The sequence below is a fragment of the Elgaria multicarinata genome, chromosome 4 (genome assembly GCF_023053635.1).
Source record: "Elgaria multicarinata webbii isolate HBS135686 ecotype San Diego chromosome 4, rElgMul1.1.pri, whole genome shotgun sequence".
In the NCBI taxonomy this organism is placed as follows: Eukaryota; Metazoa; Chordata; class Lepidosauria; order Squamata; family Anguidae; genus Elgaria; species Elgaria multicarinata.
In genome coordinates, this window is record NC_086174.1 from 16428703 (window position 1) to 16443729 (window position 15027).

Below are 15027 nucleotides of genomic sequence, written 5' to 3' on the forward strand. Positions count from 1 at the left end.
CATCAGCTGATACATATCAACATTTCCCTTTTTCTTGGCAGATACAGGTTGAAACGCTGTGTGAATCTTCCGCATTTCCAAAGAGTTACAGTCCTGGAGGGACTTTTAATTGCACCATTATTCACTTTGAGTACTCTCTCGGTTGTAGCTTTTTTATTTCTGGTATCAAATATTGTTCAGCGAATCTAGTGACTCAGAGAAACACCATTTTCATATGCAGCTATTCGCTGTGAGCTTCTGTTTAGCTCACTGGTCACATTACAAAACCACAACTCATTAGAAGAACTGTTAAGGATAAACAACTGTTAAACTGGTTCTCCAACTATGGCCTGTCCTACACAGGGATAGCTTGGCCACGGTGGTACATGTGGGGCTGCCCTTGAGGGGCATGTAACTCCTCTGCTGAGGCAACTGCACTGGCTGCCTATTCGCTACCAGGCCAGGTTTAATGTTCTTGTACTTGTGTACAAAGCCCTAAATAACTTGGGACCAGGATACCGGAGAGAGCGCCTTCTCACCTGTCAACCTGCCCGGTCCCTGAGGTCATCTGAGGGCATGTTCCTGATGGTTCCACATAGACTCATCCTCCGATTGGAGCCCACCAAGGGAAGAGCCTTCAGTGTGGTGGCTCCCCTGCTATGAAATGCCCTGAAATGCCCTGCCTCTGGATGTCAGGCAGGCGCCAACATTGTATTCCTTTTGGCGCCTCCTGAAAATGTCATTATTCCAGGAAGCCTTTCCTTAATGACCAGACATGGTTTACTGTACATTTTGCTTCTTTTAAAATCTATTTTAAGGTATTTTATACTGTTTTATTTTATTTTATTTTGTACATTGCTCCGAAATTTTGAATGGGGAGTGGTATATAAATATTGTAAAATAAATAAATAAGTAAATAAATATACAGCAAAGAATCTTAAAGACTAGCAAATGTATTATTATCTATAACGCACCATGAGGTTACCTAATGTTTTAACGGCAACAATCCAACACAGCTACCCTTCTAGAAATTATTGAATATACAGCTCCTCTGAAGTAAATATCTCTACACAGGCCTGGTTAAACTCTTGGTAATATGCCCATTATGCAGAAAGTAAATTAGGATTTAAAGTTCCAGGGAATGTTTGATTTCATTGGAAATCTTATTCACCTTTGGATTGGCTCACTCACTGCCTGTACCTAGTAAAAACACTGACAAATACTATTTATTTATTTATTTATTTATTTATTTATTTATTTATTTATTTAGAATTGAAAGTATACTTGCAGTTTCAGGCCAAATCAGCAATGAACGTTGACAGCCAGTGGACAGGACCACTAGTAGGAATCACTGGCTACCATTTCAGTGTCATGAACCAGGACTGAGAGGCCTCATAAACTCAGGTTTCCATTATTTGTTTATTCGTTCAGTCATTTCCGACTCTTCGTGACTTCATGGACCAGACCACGCCAGAGCTTTCTGTCGGCCGTTGCCACCCCTAGCTCCCCCAAGGTCAAGTCTGTCACCTCCAGAATATCATCCATCCATCTTGCCCTTGGTCGGCCCCTCTTCCTTTTGCCTTCCACTTTCCCTAGCATTAGCCTCTTCTCCAGGGTATTCTGTCTTCTCATTATGTGGCCAAAGTACTTCAGTTTTGCCTTTAATACCATTCCCTCAAGTGAGCAGTCTGGCTTTATTTCCTGGAGTATGGACTTGTTTGATCTTCTTGCAGTCCAAGGCACTCTCAGAATTTTGCTCCAACACCACAGTTCAAAAGCATCTATCTTCCTTCGCTCAGTTTTCCTTATGGTCCAGCTCTCGCAGCCATAGGTTACTATGGGGAATACCATTGCTTTAACTATGCGGACCTTTGTTGTCAGTGTGGTGTCTCTGCTCTTAACTATTTTATCAAGATTTGTCATTGCTCTCCTCCCAAGAAGTAAACGTCTTCTGATTTCCCGGCTGCAGTCAGCATCTGCAGTAATCTTTGCGCCCAGAAATACAAAGCCGGTCACTGCCTCCACGTTTTCTCCCTCTATTTGCCAGTTGTCAATCAAGCTGGTTGCCATAATCTTGGTTTTTTTGAGGTTTAACTGCAACCCAGCTTTTGCACTTTCTTCTTTCACCTTTGTCATAAGGCTCCTCAGCTCCTCCTCGCTTTCAGCCATCAAAGTGGTGTCATCTGCATATCTGAGATTGTTAATGTTTCTTCCTGCGATTTTAACTCCAGTCTTGGATTCGTCAAGCCCAGCACGTCGCATGATGTGTTCTGCATACAAGTTGAATAGGTAAGGTGAGCGTATACAGCCCTGCCGTACTCCTTTCCCAATCTTAAACCAGTCCGTTGTTCCGTGGTCTATTCTTACCATTGCTACTTGTTCGTTATACAGATTCCTCAGGAGGCGGACAAGATGATTTGGTATCCCCATACCACCAAGAACTTGCCACAGTTTGTTATGATCCACACAGTCAAAGGCTTTAGAATAGTCAATAAAACAGAAATAGATGTTTTTTCTGGAACTCCCTGGCTTTCTCCATTATCCAGCGGATATTGGCAATTTGGTCTCTAGTTCCTCTGCCTTTTCTAAACCCAGCTTGTACATCTGGCAATTCTCGCTCCATGAATTGCTGGAGTCTACATTGCAGGATCTTGAGCATTACCTTGCTGGCATGTGAAATAAGTGCCACTGTCCAATAGTTGGAACATTCTTTAGTGTTTCCCTTTTTTGGTATGGGGATATAAGTTGATTTTTTCCAGTCTGATGGCCATTCTTGTGTTTTCCAGATTTGCTGGCATATGGCATGCATCACCTTGACAGCATCATCTTGCACTATTTTAAACAGTTCAGCTGGGATACCGTCGTCTCCTGCTGCCTTGTTATTAGAAATGCTTCTTAAGGCCCATTCGACCTCACTCTTCAGGATGTCTGGCTTTAACTCACTGACTACACCGTCTGAGCTATCCCCGATATTATTATCCTTCCTATACAGATCTTCTGTATATTCTTGCCACCTTTTCTTGATCTCTTCTGTTTCTGTTAGGTCCTTGCCATCTTTGTTTTTGATCATACCCATTTTTGCCTGGAATTTACCTCCGATGTTTCTAATTTTCTGGAAGAGGTCTCTTGCCCTTCCTATTCTATTGTCTTCTTCCACTTCCGCACATTGCTTGTTTAAAAATAATTCCTTATCTCTTCCATTATACCCCTAGGAATAATCAGAACCACTTACTGAATCTTTGCAAGCAGTGCCTTCCACATTGGATCCTGCACTCTGTTCACTCAACCCCCAGAAGGTACCACTGCCCTCTGATGAGAGGGAGGCCCTGGAGAGCGTTCTACAACCAGAGCTTCACTCCCCAGATCCTCAGCACCCAGAAGAAGCTGGCTACTGCAGGAAAGAATACTGGTCCTTTTTAAACAGCAGCAGCAGCAGCAGCAAGTGCATCACTTGAGAAGATGGAGATCCCAGGAGGATTCTGCCATCCTTGCTATAAAACACTGTCTGTTTCTGTGTCTTTGCCTCAGCTGTAGGATTGTTCTCCATGGTCCTGAATCTGTAATAGAGTGCCTGGATCAGTCACTGTAATTTTGTCAGCAGTTCTAAACCTGCTCTCTCCCAGGCCTTCTTTGGCCAGCCACCTTACTCTATACCCTAATAGAGGTGATGGAATCAGTGATGGAACAAGACATGCAGGGGGCAATCCCCATCCATATCCATAGCTATTTGGAGATGGCAGTGAAAGCCAAGGGCATGTCCTTGAGCACCAAGAACATGCACAATTGTTTATTGGTGTGATGCTCTTGATGATCAGCTCATTGCAAAGGCAGCAGCAGGAACTGGAATTCAGCCATGGGGAGATCTAGAGAAACTAGTCAAACTCTCCCCATGGATCTCTCCAACATCCCTAGCCAAAATGTAGAGTGAGAGGAGTCTAGAGGCAAAGATCATCTCTGCTGCTCCTCTGCATTGGATGCGCCTCTGAGGTTGGAGAGTTGCTGCCATCCTGATAGGATTTTGCTCATATATGCTGATGGGAATCTAAGCTAGCAGTGACTGATACAGAAAAAAAAGATCTTGAGGTGGTGATAAACAGCTCTTTGAAAATGTCAACCTACTGCTCAGCTATTGTTAAAAAGGAAATTCCCTGTTGGGCACAATTAGAAAAGGAACAATTAGAAACTGCCAATATCATACTGATCTTATACTTATTTGTGGTGTGACCACACTTGGAAGACTGTACAAGTCTGGGCACTGCACCTCAAAAGGATATTACAGAGTTGGAAAAGGTGCAGAAAAGGGCAACTAAAATGATCAAAGGGCTACAGCAACTCCCCTAAGGGGAAAGACCACAACATCAAAGTCTGCTTAGCTCAGAGTAAGTCCTTCATATAAACAAATGACTATATGAACAACAAAAAACTTCTTGCAATCCCTGTTTGTATCATGCAGTTCTACCATAGTGGAATCAAACCCGTATTTTGTAGCAAGTGAGAATGCCAAGTGAAGAAAATGAAAACGTTGCTGTGTTATGGTAAATACAGCTTTCTTGCTTTCTTTATAAAAAGAGGCCATGTTCTGACATGGTTCACCTCACTTCAAGTATAGTACTGATGGCACTTTGTCCTATCTGGACCAATATTTTTGGGGGGCATGTTTGTGAATATTAAAGATGGGTAAAGACTGACAATTGGGTGAGGGAATGTTCTGAAGAGAATTTAGCTGTGCAGAAAGTAAATGGTGATTAAACAAACACACACACGCACACACTTCTCTACATACTTTTTAAGCCTGTTAAAATGGGATAGCCTAAAACTCTACCCCAGATCCAGTTTTCATTGCAGGGTTTACACAGACGTACACATCAGAACTGGCATGTTTGTGCGAACTATAGGTTGTTGGGAGATTTCAGACGCACCGGAGTCTGTAGTAGTAATGGCCACAGAGACATGGGGAAGAGATGTGAGTTTACTGTTCTCAGTGGCATCCACATTTTCTTTATAAAGTTTAGTTTAGCCTGAAGAAAATGAAGTCCTAACAGCATCCCCTTCTTAACATATAAGTTGAGAAAGCCTGTGATTTTTCAATTGTGCAATAGTCAACATTTATCCTTCTTTGCTCCATTCTGTATATTCCCTTCTTGTGGTGGTGGGGGGGGGGGGGAATCTTTTCCATTCAAACATCTCTTTGAATCCTGAGCATAATATTTTGATAAGTTACTCTAGGTTTTGAAGTGAGAAGACTGCACTTTCTTCATCAAAACAAATTCATATTGATTTGATCACTCTTCTTTCAGCATATTCTTTCAGATGTCATCCTTTTTGATGCCCCAGGATGCTTGATAATGTTGGTATATGGCTTTTCTTTTCCTTAGATGGATGACAAGATTTTTCTGTATCATCTACATCTCTGTTTCTCTCTCTGTCTGTGTATCTGTTATTCTCCCCCCCCCCACTCTCTCTCTCTCTCACACACACACACACGCACATGCACACGTATGCATGTAAACAGAACATTGGAAAATAATACCTGGAGAAATTTTACCACTATCTAATGCCATTAAAGGAAATACAACTACATTCTTTTCATACTCTCAGTACTTTCAGCCCTGTACTGCTAAATAAACACTTACATTTCCACACGTGAAATCACTTCTTATATTTTTTTAAGGCAATGCTCTTAAATACAAGCCATATATGGAAGCTCTTTTGTTTAAGAGGTACTTTTGTTTAAGATGGCATATTGGCCTACATGTGGGATCAAATCTATAGGCATTTATTTATTTATTTATTTATTTTATTTGTACCTCAGCTTTCTATAAAAACAAATGGCATGCATATTGCCTAAAAAACCTTCAGACGTACGGATCCATTCAGGGCTCTGAACAATCTTCTAACCACACTATGGGTTTCTGATGGTTTTAAAATTGCCCCTTAATCACACTGCGATTTTGGAGGTTTGTCAGAGGTCTGGCGGACCCCTGGATTTTCGGGGCGGAGCGCACACCCCTAACAATTACAGAATAAATGAATTTTTTTTTAAAAAAACAACAACACCCAACCCAATGGACCCACATGCAAGCCAAATGCCTTCCTGAAAAATGTAGCTTCTGTCTGCCAATGGCAGGAGAGCGGAGAGGGATGTGTGTGACTAGCCTCCTTCCTTGGCAGGGTGTTCACGGCCTGGAAGCAGCCACTGAAAAAACCCTCCCTCCCATTTGTCCCAATGGAAGGGAATTTGCAACATTAAACAGAAAGCCACCCCCAGTGAGGGAAAGCAAAACAGAAATGCCATTCCTGCCTCTTTATAATCCTCCCAGCAGGGCTTTGGATATCTCAGAGAAATCCAACACACTCTAAAAACAGGATATGTAAAATTGCTGCTAGAGTCAATACTATATTTATCCTGTGATATTAACACACACACACACGTGTGTGTGTGTGTGTGTGTGTGTGTGTGTGGTAAGGGGGTGGAAATTTATAATATATTGTGTATTAACATTTCAGTGAATTTAATCTCTAGCAGCTCTGAGAAGAAAATAAGGAAAAATTCTGGTTTTGTTTGAAATGAGTGGTTAATGAAATGATTAATTAATTTATCCTTTGTAACAGAAAAAATCTTCAAAGGAAGTATTCTATTTGAAACAAAAATCTTCAACACCCCTTACATATTTTGTGTAGATACTAGCATTATACCCATCCAATAATGTTATCTAGGCTCATCAACATTTAAAAACCAAAATATATTTTTATGCTTTAGGATTATTCACATGTGCATACATATCTTTTGATTTCTAATCATTTGGTTGTTTGGTTGTTTACTGAGATATTTGTATGCCACCTTTCTCATCAAACGGCATTCAAAGTGCATCATAATAAATTGTTAAAAGAATATTAGAGCAATTTTAAAATATAAAGTAAAACAGCAAGAGAATGTTCAGCATAGCACAGCTTATCACCAAGACAGAGTGCTGGCAGTGGAGGAACATCAGTGGCTCCAGCATCTCCGAGGCAAATCAAAGATGTTCCAAGTCAAAAAGGCTGTAGCTCAAACAGAGGAGATGAAGCTCAGTGGTAGAGCTCCTGCTTTGCATGCAGAAAGTCTCAGGTTCAATCCCTGTCATCTCCTGGTAGGCGTCTTTGCCATGGTCTTACAGGAGCCATTTGACATGGAGCTGCCAACTGCACTCCCTAATGACAGGTCCCCATTAATGATGAGAGGTCTTTAGAGATTATTATTATTATTATTATTATTATTATTATTATTATTTATTTATATAGCACCATCAATGTACATGGTGCTGTACAGAGTAAAACAGTAAATAGCAAGGCCCTGCCGCATAGGCTTACAATCTAATAAAGTCATAGTAAAACAATAAGGAGGGGAAGAGAATGCCAGCAGGCACAGGGTAGGGTAAGCAGGCACAGGGTAGGGTAAAACTAACAGTATAAAGTCCGCACAACATCAAGTTTTAAAAGCTTTAGGAAAAAGAAAAGTTTTTAGTTGAGCTTTAAAAGCTGCAATTGAACTTGTAGTTCTCAAATGTTCTGGAAGAGCGTTCCAGGCGTAAGGGGCAGCAGAAGAAGATGAGCCATAGTCTTACAGGAGCCATTTGACATAGAGCTGCCAACTGCACTCCCTAATGACAGGTCCCCATTAATGATGAGAGGGCTTTAGAGATGAGCCATAGCTCAGTGATAGAGCTCCTGCTTTGCATATCGTAGGTCCTAAGTTTGATCCTGTGCCTATCCATGCAAGGCTGGAAAAACTCCTGCCTAAAACTCTGGTCAGTGACTAGGGTGACCATATGAAAAGGAGGACAGGGCTCCTGTATCTTTAAGCTGCATAGAAAAGGGAATTTCAGTTGATGTCATTTGTATATATGGAGAACTTGGTGAAATTCCCTCTTCATCACAACAGTTAAAGCTGCAGGAGTTATACTAGAGTGACCAGATTTAAAAGAGGGCAGGGCATCTGCAGCTTTAACTGTTGTGATGAAGAGGAAATTTCACCAGGTTCCCCATATATACAAATGACACCTGCTGAAATTTTCTTTCAATACAACTGTTAAAAAATACAGGAGCCCTGTCCTCCTTTTCATATGGTCACCCTAGGTCAATGTCATCAATATTGTGAAAGATGGGGCAAGAGTTTGATGTGGTTTCAGGTTGAGGTGGAATTCAGAGAAACATGGCAAGCTCAAGTTTTGCTGATTTGCTAGATTCAGGTGGATCTCCCACAGGTGAGTTCCACAAACAGGCAGATACTACAGAAAACACTCTTTAGTAGCCACCCACTGAATCTATGCCAATAGGAAAGCCTGAAGAAAGACTTCTGATGTTGACCTCAGCTGTTGACAAGGTTCATTTTAAAGCAGGCACTCACACAACCCTTTGGATATCCTTGTCCCAAACCATGCATGGCTTTATAGGCCAAAAGTAGACTTTGAATTTACTCAGAAAGAGCCTGGTTAGCTCATTATTTGAATCTGGTGGTTCACCAACTCTACTATAAAGTCCTGATCTCAATCAGTGCCTGGCACAGTAACGGAGTGGATGAGGGCCAAGAAACTGAGACTCAATCCAGACAAGATGGAGTACTGTTGAGAGTGGAGAAGGAAGCATGGAATAAAGACACGGACACCAGAGTTTGGGATAAACTAGGGCCTCTTTATTTAAACAATAAGGGATATTCAACCCCTCCTGGATCTGTATGTGAGAAGTGCAGGAATCTATATGTCCTTACCTCAGGCAACTTGCCAGGCATTATGGGTGAGCCTAGGGTGACCATATGAAAAGGACAGGGCTCCTGTATCTTTAACAGTTGCATAGAAAAGGGAATTTCAGCAGGTGTCATTTGTATATATGGGGAACCTGGTGAAATTCCCTCTTCATCACCACAGTTAAAGCTGCAGGTGCCCTGCCCTCTTTTAAATCTGGTCACTCTAGTATAGCTCCTGCAGCTTTAAGTGTTGTGATGAAGAGGGAATTTCACCAGGTTCTCCATATATACAAATGACACCTGCTGAAATTCCCTTTTCTATGCAACTGTTAAAGATACAGGAGCCCTGTCCTCCTTTTCATATGGTCACCCTAGGTGAGCCACTCATACACCAGTAAACCCAGCCCCTTTCTTATATGACACTTTGAGAGTGTGGGGAGACCACCCCACATTACCCCCACTCAAAGCCGTAGAACTCCGAGTAGATGAGGAAGGAGGATCTCCAAAGGCATACCATATCCTGACACGGGAGCCGTAAAACTCATGAGGAGCAGGAGCTCCGGACATGCCAATCACAGAAAGGTGATCACTGTCCCTATTCTGCTATATCAAATTCCCACACACCTCTCCAACAAATCAACCTGTTTAGCCACTGTGATGTTTTACTGCTTATGACCATGTTATTAAGTATAAAGTATAAGAATGTATTAAGGTTTGCAGAGTTTTAAGTAAGTACCCACTGTATAGTTGTTACAGATTGGTAAGTATGAACCATAGAGAGGAGAATGAGTTCTGGATGGAAGGAGAGTGCTGATTGGATGTTTGTGTGGAGCGTGTGGATTGGCTGTGAGAAGGGGAGGAGTCGGAGGACTGTGGAGAATATATAGGCTGCTTCTGAGGAGAGAAAGTATAGAATGCTTTAGGATAGAGATAGGAAGGGTCTGCATTTTTGTTGTTTTGGTAGATTAGAGTGTGGGAATGAGAACTGTGTGGTTTAGAAAAGGGTTGAGTAGATAGGAGTACTTGAAGTTATATATTGTGAAACTTTAAAGTGAAGTAACCTATGAAACCATTACGCTTGTCACTGAGAGAAACCAATAAGCTTTGAATCTGCATTTTCATCTTATAAATAACATTCATTTAAACCTGGTGTGGACATTGGAGTACCTGGGGAAGGGTACAGGTAATCATCTGTCAGCTGGACAACCATCTGTCAGGGATGCTTTAGGGTGGATTCCTGGGGGGCTTCCACACACAGTCTTCGGGGCGCCCCCAAAAGCGCCTTCATCTGCCGAGCTCTCCAACCCGGGTGGCTCTTTTGCCGGCAGCAGGAAGAGGCCGGCGGGGAGTTGGGCTCCGCGGCAAGGACTCACCAGAGAAGCCGCCGAGCCCTGGGAACTTTTCGCCGCCGCCGCCTCTTCCTCCATCTCTTCTGACCAGGTAGCTACACTAGGAGTTTCGGGGCACCCTGAAGACTGTGTGTGGAAGCCCCCCTGCATTGACCAGGGGGTTGGACTCGATGGCCTTGTAGGCCCCTTCCAACTCTGCTATTCTATGATTCTATATGGTGGCAGCGGGAAAGAGCAGGTTGGGTCAAGAGTGCGGATCTGTGCCGCTGTGGGGGCCTAAAGCAGAAGTAGGCATGCCACAGGGACAGAGTTGGCATCTCTAGCCCTGACGAGTGCACCTGAGCTGGGTCCTTTGGAGTCATAAAAGAAGTAAAGTGATCCAGAAGTAAATCCAGTAGAGGGTGGGCGTCACAGCCACCCACCTAATAAATTATCCAGTATGAAGTAAGCAAAAACCTCCCCGCAACAATGGGAAGGAAAAAATCCTCCTCAGCCCTCCTGCAAAGGGAGCAACTGGCTAAGTCCCATATTAGAGAAGGGAGGGAGGGAGCCAAAAGCCCAGAGAGACTGAGTACTGGACAGGACTGGCCTTTATAGCTCGGCCCCACCCTTGCCTCACATGGCCCATATGTGCCTGCACATATGGCCTTTATTCCTCTCCTCCCCACCGCAACTGCCGATTCTCCTGCTCAAGCCATACCAGCTGAGCTGGGTAACAGACTTAGCAGATGATTCATCTGCCCAGTAGGTGTGTTCAACCTGTTCTTGTAGGGGGGGGGATGTTCCACTACCCATAAAGGATCAGGGTCATGGTTTGGTGGTGCTTTTGGACCGAGAAAGGTCACTTGAGGCACAGGTAGATTCTGTGGCATGAAACATCTTTTATCTGCTTAGTCTGATACACACCCTTATCTGGACAGAGATGGCCTAGCAATAGTTATTCATGCTCTGATACCCTCTCATCTGGATTACTGCAATGCATATACATGGGACTGCCTTTGAAAATGGTCCGGAAACTTCAGCTGGTGTGGAATGTTAATGGGGACTGGCCAATGAGTTCACATTGTGCCACTACTTTTCCAGCTGCACTGGCTACCTGTCCATGGCCCTTTCTACACCTAAGGGCGGCAGGGCCTTGCTATTTACTGTTTTACTCTGTACAGCACCATGTACATTGATGGTGCTATATAAATAAATAATAATAATAATAATAATAATAATAATAATAATAATAATAATAATAGGAGGGATTGTCCCTGCCTGCTCCCGGGATCCCCTGTGTGTCATTTGGATGCACAGGGATGATCCCAGGATGATCTCGGGGAAAAAGGCAGGTGTAGAAATGGCCCATGACTCAACCAATTCAAAGTTGTGGTATTAACATTCAAAGCCTGAACAACTTGGAGGCCAACATATCTAAACGTTTGCCTCCTCCTATATGTAACTGCCCAGACCCTAAGATCATCTTCAGGGGTCCATTTCTGTGATCCCCTGCCAAAGGAAGTGAGGCGGCGAGCTACCAGTAAGAATGCCTTTTCTGCTGCTGCTGTTGTTGTTGTTGTTGTTATTCAGCCTTTTCCCCAGTATTGGGAGTCAAGGCAGTGGAATGAGCTCCCTAGAGAGATTCGCTTGGCACCTATGTTGTACCCCTTTCAGTGCTAAGGAAAGAGTTTTTTTATCTTCCCAGTATTTTAGCATTTTAGCATCCTAATCTTTTAGCTCTGCTGTTTTAAATCTGTATTTTAAATCTCTGCATTGTTAGTAGATTTTATTCTGGTTGTACTGTGGTTTTAAGCTTCCATATTTTATATTTGATGCTGTACCTTACAGTTTTAATTTCTTTGAACCACCCAGAAAGCTTCAGCTATTGGATGGTATAGAAATAAATAAATAAATAAATAAAATAGGTGCATCGTGACCACTCATTATTAGCTGTGGGGACACGTGGAGCCCTCAGCTGGCTTTTGGACAAAAGGGGATTGCATCATATTATAGGGTGACCACATGGAAAGGAGGACAGGGCTCCTATATCTTTAACAGTTGTATAGAAAAGAATTCCAGCAGGTGTCATTTGTAGGCATGCAGCACCTGGCAAAATCACAACACTTAAAGCTGCAGGAGCCCTTCGCTTTTGATCAGTTACAAAAGATGGCAGGGTTCTTGCCAATTTAACTTTTGTGATGAAGAGGGAATTTCACCAGGTGCTGCATGCATACGAATGACATCTACTGAAATTCCCTTTTCTATACAACTGTTAAAGATACAGGAGCCCCATCCTCTTTTTCATATGGTCACCCTTTCATACTAACCGGTGCTTCATGCAGTTTCTTTCACCATGCTTCTATTATTTTCACAGCTGCAGCAACTCAAAAAGGACCACCAGGATTGTGCAAATTTGAATTAGAAAAAGGAAGATTGATACGCTGCATTTCTATTACATAGATGTCCAAGGCAGCTCACATAACTATTCAAAATCAATACAGTTAATATTAATATATTAGAAAATCAAAATTCAGAGCACAGCAGCATTAAACAAATCAGAGTCAGCAGTTAAAGATTAAGAACTGAAAGCCACTAAAGGCTTTAGTTACGAAAAGAACACATCACAGCCTTTTCACCTAGTATCTCAGAAATTAAACCCAGTGCTGGACAAATATATCTGGGAAGTATATTCCACAGACATGGTGCCAGAGTGGAAAAGGCCCTGTCCTTGTCCATGGAAGCCACTCACTTTACCACTAATGTTGGGGGTACCAAGAGCAAAGCCTCCATAGATGACTTCAACAAGAAGGTGGGTTTCTACATTGGAAGCATGGTGGCCATCTTGCAATTCCAATGACCATTTACATTTTCCTTTTATGAATACATTGGTTCATATATGGTAGCAATGGATTATTTGATATACAGAACTTAGAAGAGATTCTAACTGGGTCATTCATTCATTCATTCATATCCATTTATTACATTTCTAAATGGCCCAACATGCAGCACCCTGTGTAGAAACCTTCCTGTGTTGGAGCTAGCAAAAAAAGTCTATTTCTTTTTGTTCAAAGGTCTTCTACCGTATAATACCAGACCTCATTTTCTTAGATCAAGGATGTATTAAACTGGGATTCTGGTGATGTGATTCATACTTTTGATTACAAGGAGAGATATTTAAACTTTTAAGCAACCCTTACATACGGCTTCCCGTTAACCTTTCTGGAGCTTAATGTAATGCCTTCTGATTTGCATGTGCATTAAAGAAGGTTAGGGGGAAATTCTTGAAGCTCGAGATGAGTAAATAAGAGTGGTCACAATTTGATGAGGTTGCTGGGGATGAAAATCCCCACTACTTTTGCAGCATATTCTCAAACCTAACAGGAACATTCTGTTTTCCTGCACTTGGTCCTGGTATGTGATTGTCTCAGTGTTGTTCCTATTTTCCATTTTGTAGAAATTTTGAGCGTAGCTGTTGCTCTTTGCTAGCTGGATCAAAAACCAAGCAGGATAATCCACTATGAAAGTGGTATATAAAAGGCAGGAGCCGCACTACTGCTTTATAGCAGTATTGAAATGCACTGACCACTGTTGGGTCCCATTGACACATGCCATATACCACTTTTATAGTGCTGTATCCTGCTTGGTGTAGATGTGTCCTGGGCCCCAATAATTGTCAGTGCACTTCAGTACCACTATAAAGCAGTAGTGTGGCTCCTGCAGTGCACTTCAATACCGCTGTAAAAAAGTAGTGTGGTTCCTGCCTTTTATATACCACTTTCATACCACTTTCATAGTGGAATATCATGCTTGGTGTAGATGAGCCCTTAGATCCCACCAAATTTAATGGGGTATGGAAGTCATGCTTTAAGTCCTATTGCTTTCAGTGGGCAATAAGCTAAATAGATTCAGTCTGGATCCAATGCACCATGTCCCCAAGTGCACTAGGTTTTCCATTCAAGTTCCAACCCACACGTGTGCACTCTAGAAGTTACATCTTTGAAGGGGGCATCTACAGAGTAAAAGAAAAAGAAAAAAGATGGGTGAAGCAACGGGGCAGCTGGAGGGGGAGGAAGAGAGGGATGTGCGGTGCCCGAACTGGCCCTCCTCCAGCCGATGGCAACCAATCAGGGGTTGCCATTGACTGTGCCTGGCTTTTTTAAAGCAGAGTTTAGGGGGTTTGTCCCGGGATGGCTTTGGGATGGCGGCTGCATCATATAGATGACCTGCCGCCACTCTGAATCCACCCTGGGGCAAACCCTTCATCAAGACAAGCCCTATAAAAGCAATATGAAAGCAGTATATAAAAGGCCGGAGCCACACCAGGCATGAAATAGCACTATGAAAGCAGTACATGGTATGTGTCAATGGGCCCCAACAGTTGTCAGTGCACTTCAATACCACTATAAAGCAGTAGTGTGGCTCCTGCCTTTTATATACCATTTCCATACCACTTTCATAGTACTGTATCCTGCTTGGTGTAGATTAGGGGCATGTCTACACCAGGCGATATCCCAGGGATCATCCTGGGATCGTACTGTGCATCCACATGACACACAGGGGATCCTGGGAGCAGGGAGGGATGATCCTTCCATTTCCCCGGGATCTCGCCATGCCCTTTTATCTCAGTTTTTCCCATGGTCTAGGGATTGTCCCAAGACTGCGGGAGGTGTGGGTGGCCATCCCGGTTTTGTCCTGGCTCCTCACGAGTAAATCCGAGGACCTGGGAACCAGGCACAGGGCATGGAGCTCTTCAAGTGCTCTGTGCCCAATGGGGGTGAGGAGTGGAGTGGGATCGGGGCTTTTTTTTTAAAAAAACTTACTTTTGTGCTGGAGCACAGGTGTGCTCCAGGTCCTTTCTTTTTTTAAAAAAAAAAATGCCAGGTGCGATGTCCTCCTTCCTCCCTGGATGTTGCACGCCATGTGTGGATGCCGAGGGAGGATCTCACAATCAGCATGTTGCGAGATCCTCCCCCCTCCCTCCCGGATCGCCGGGAG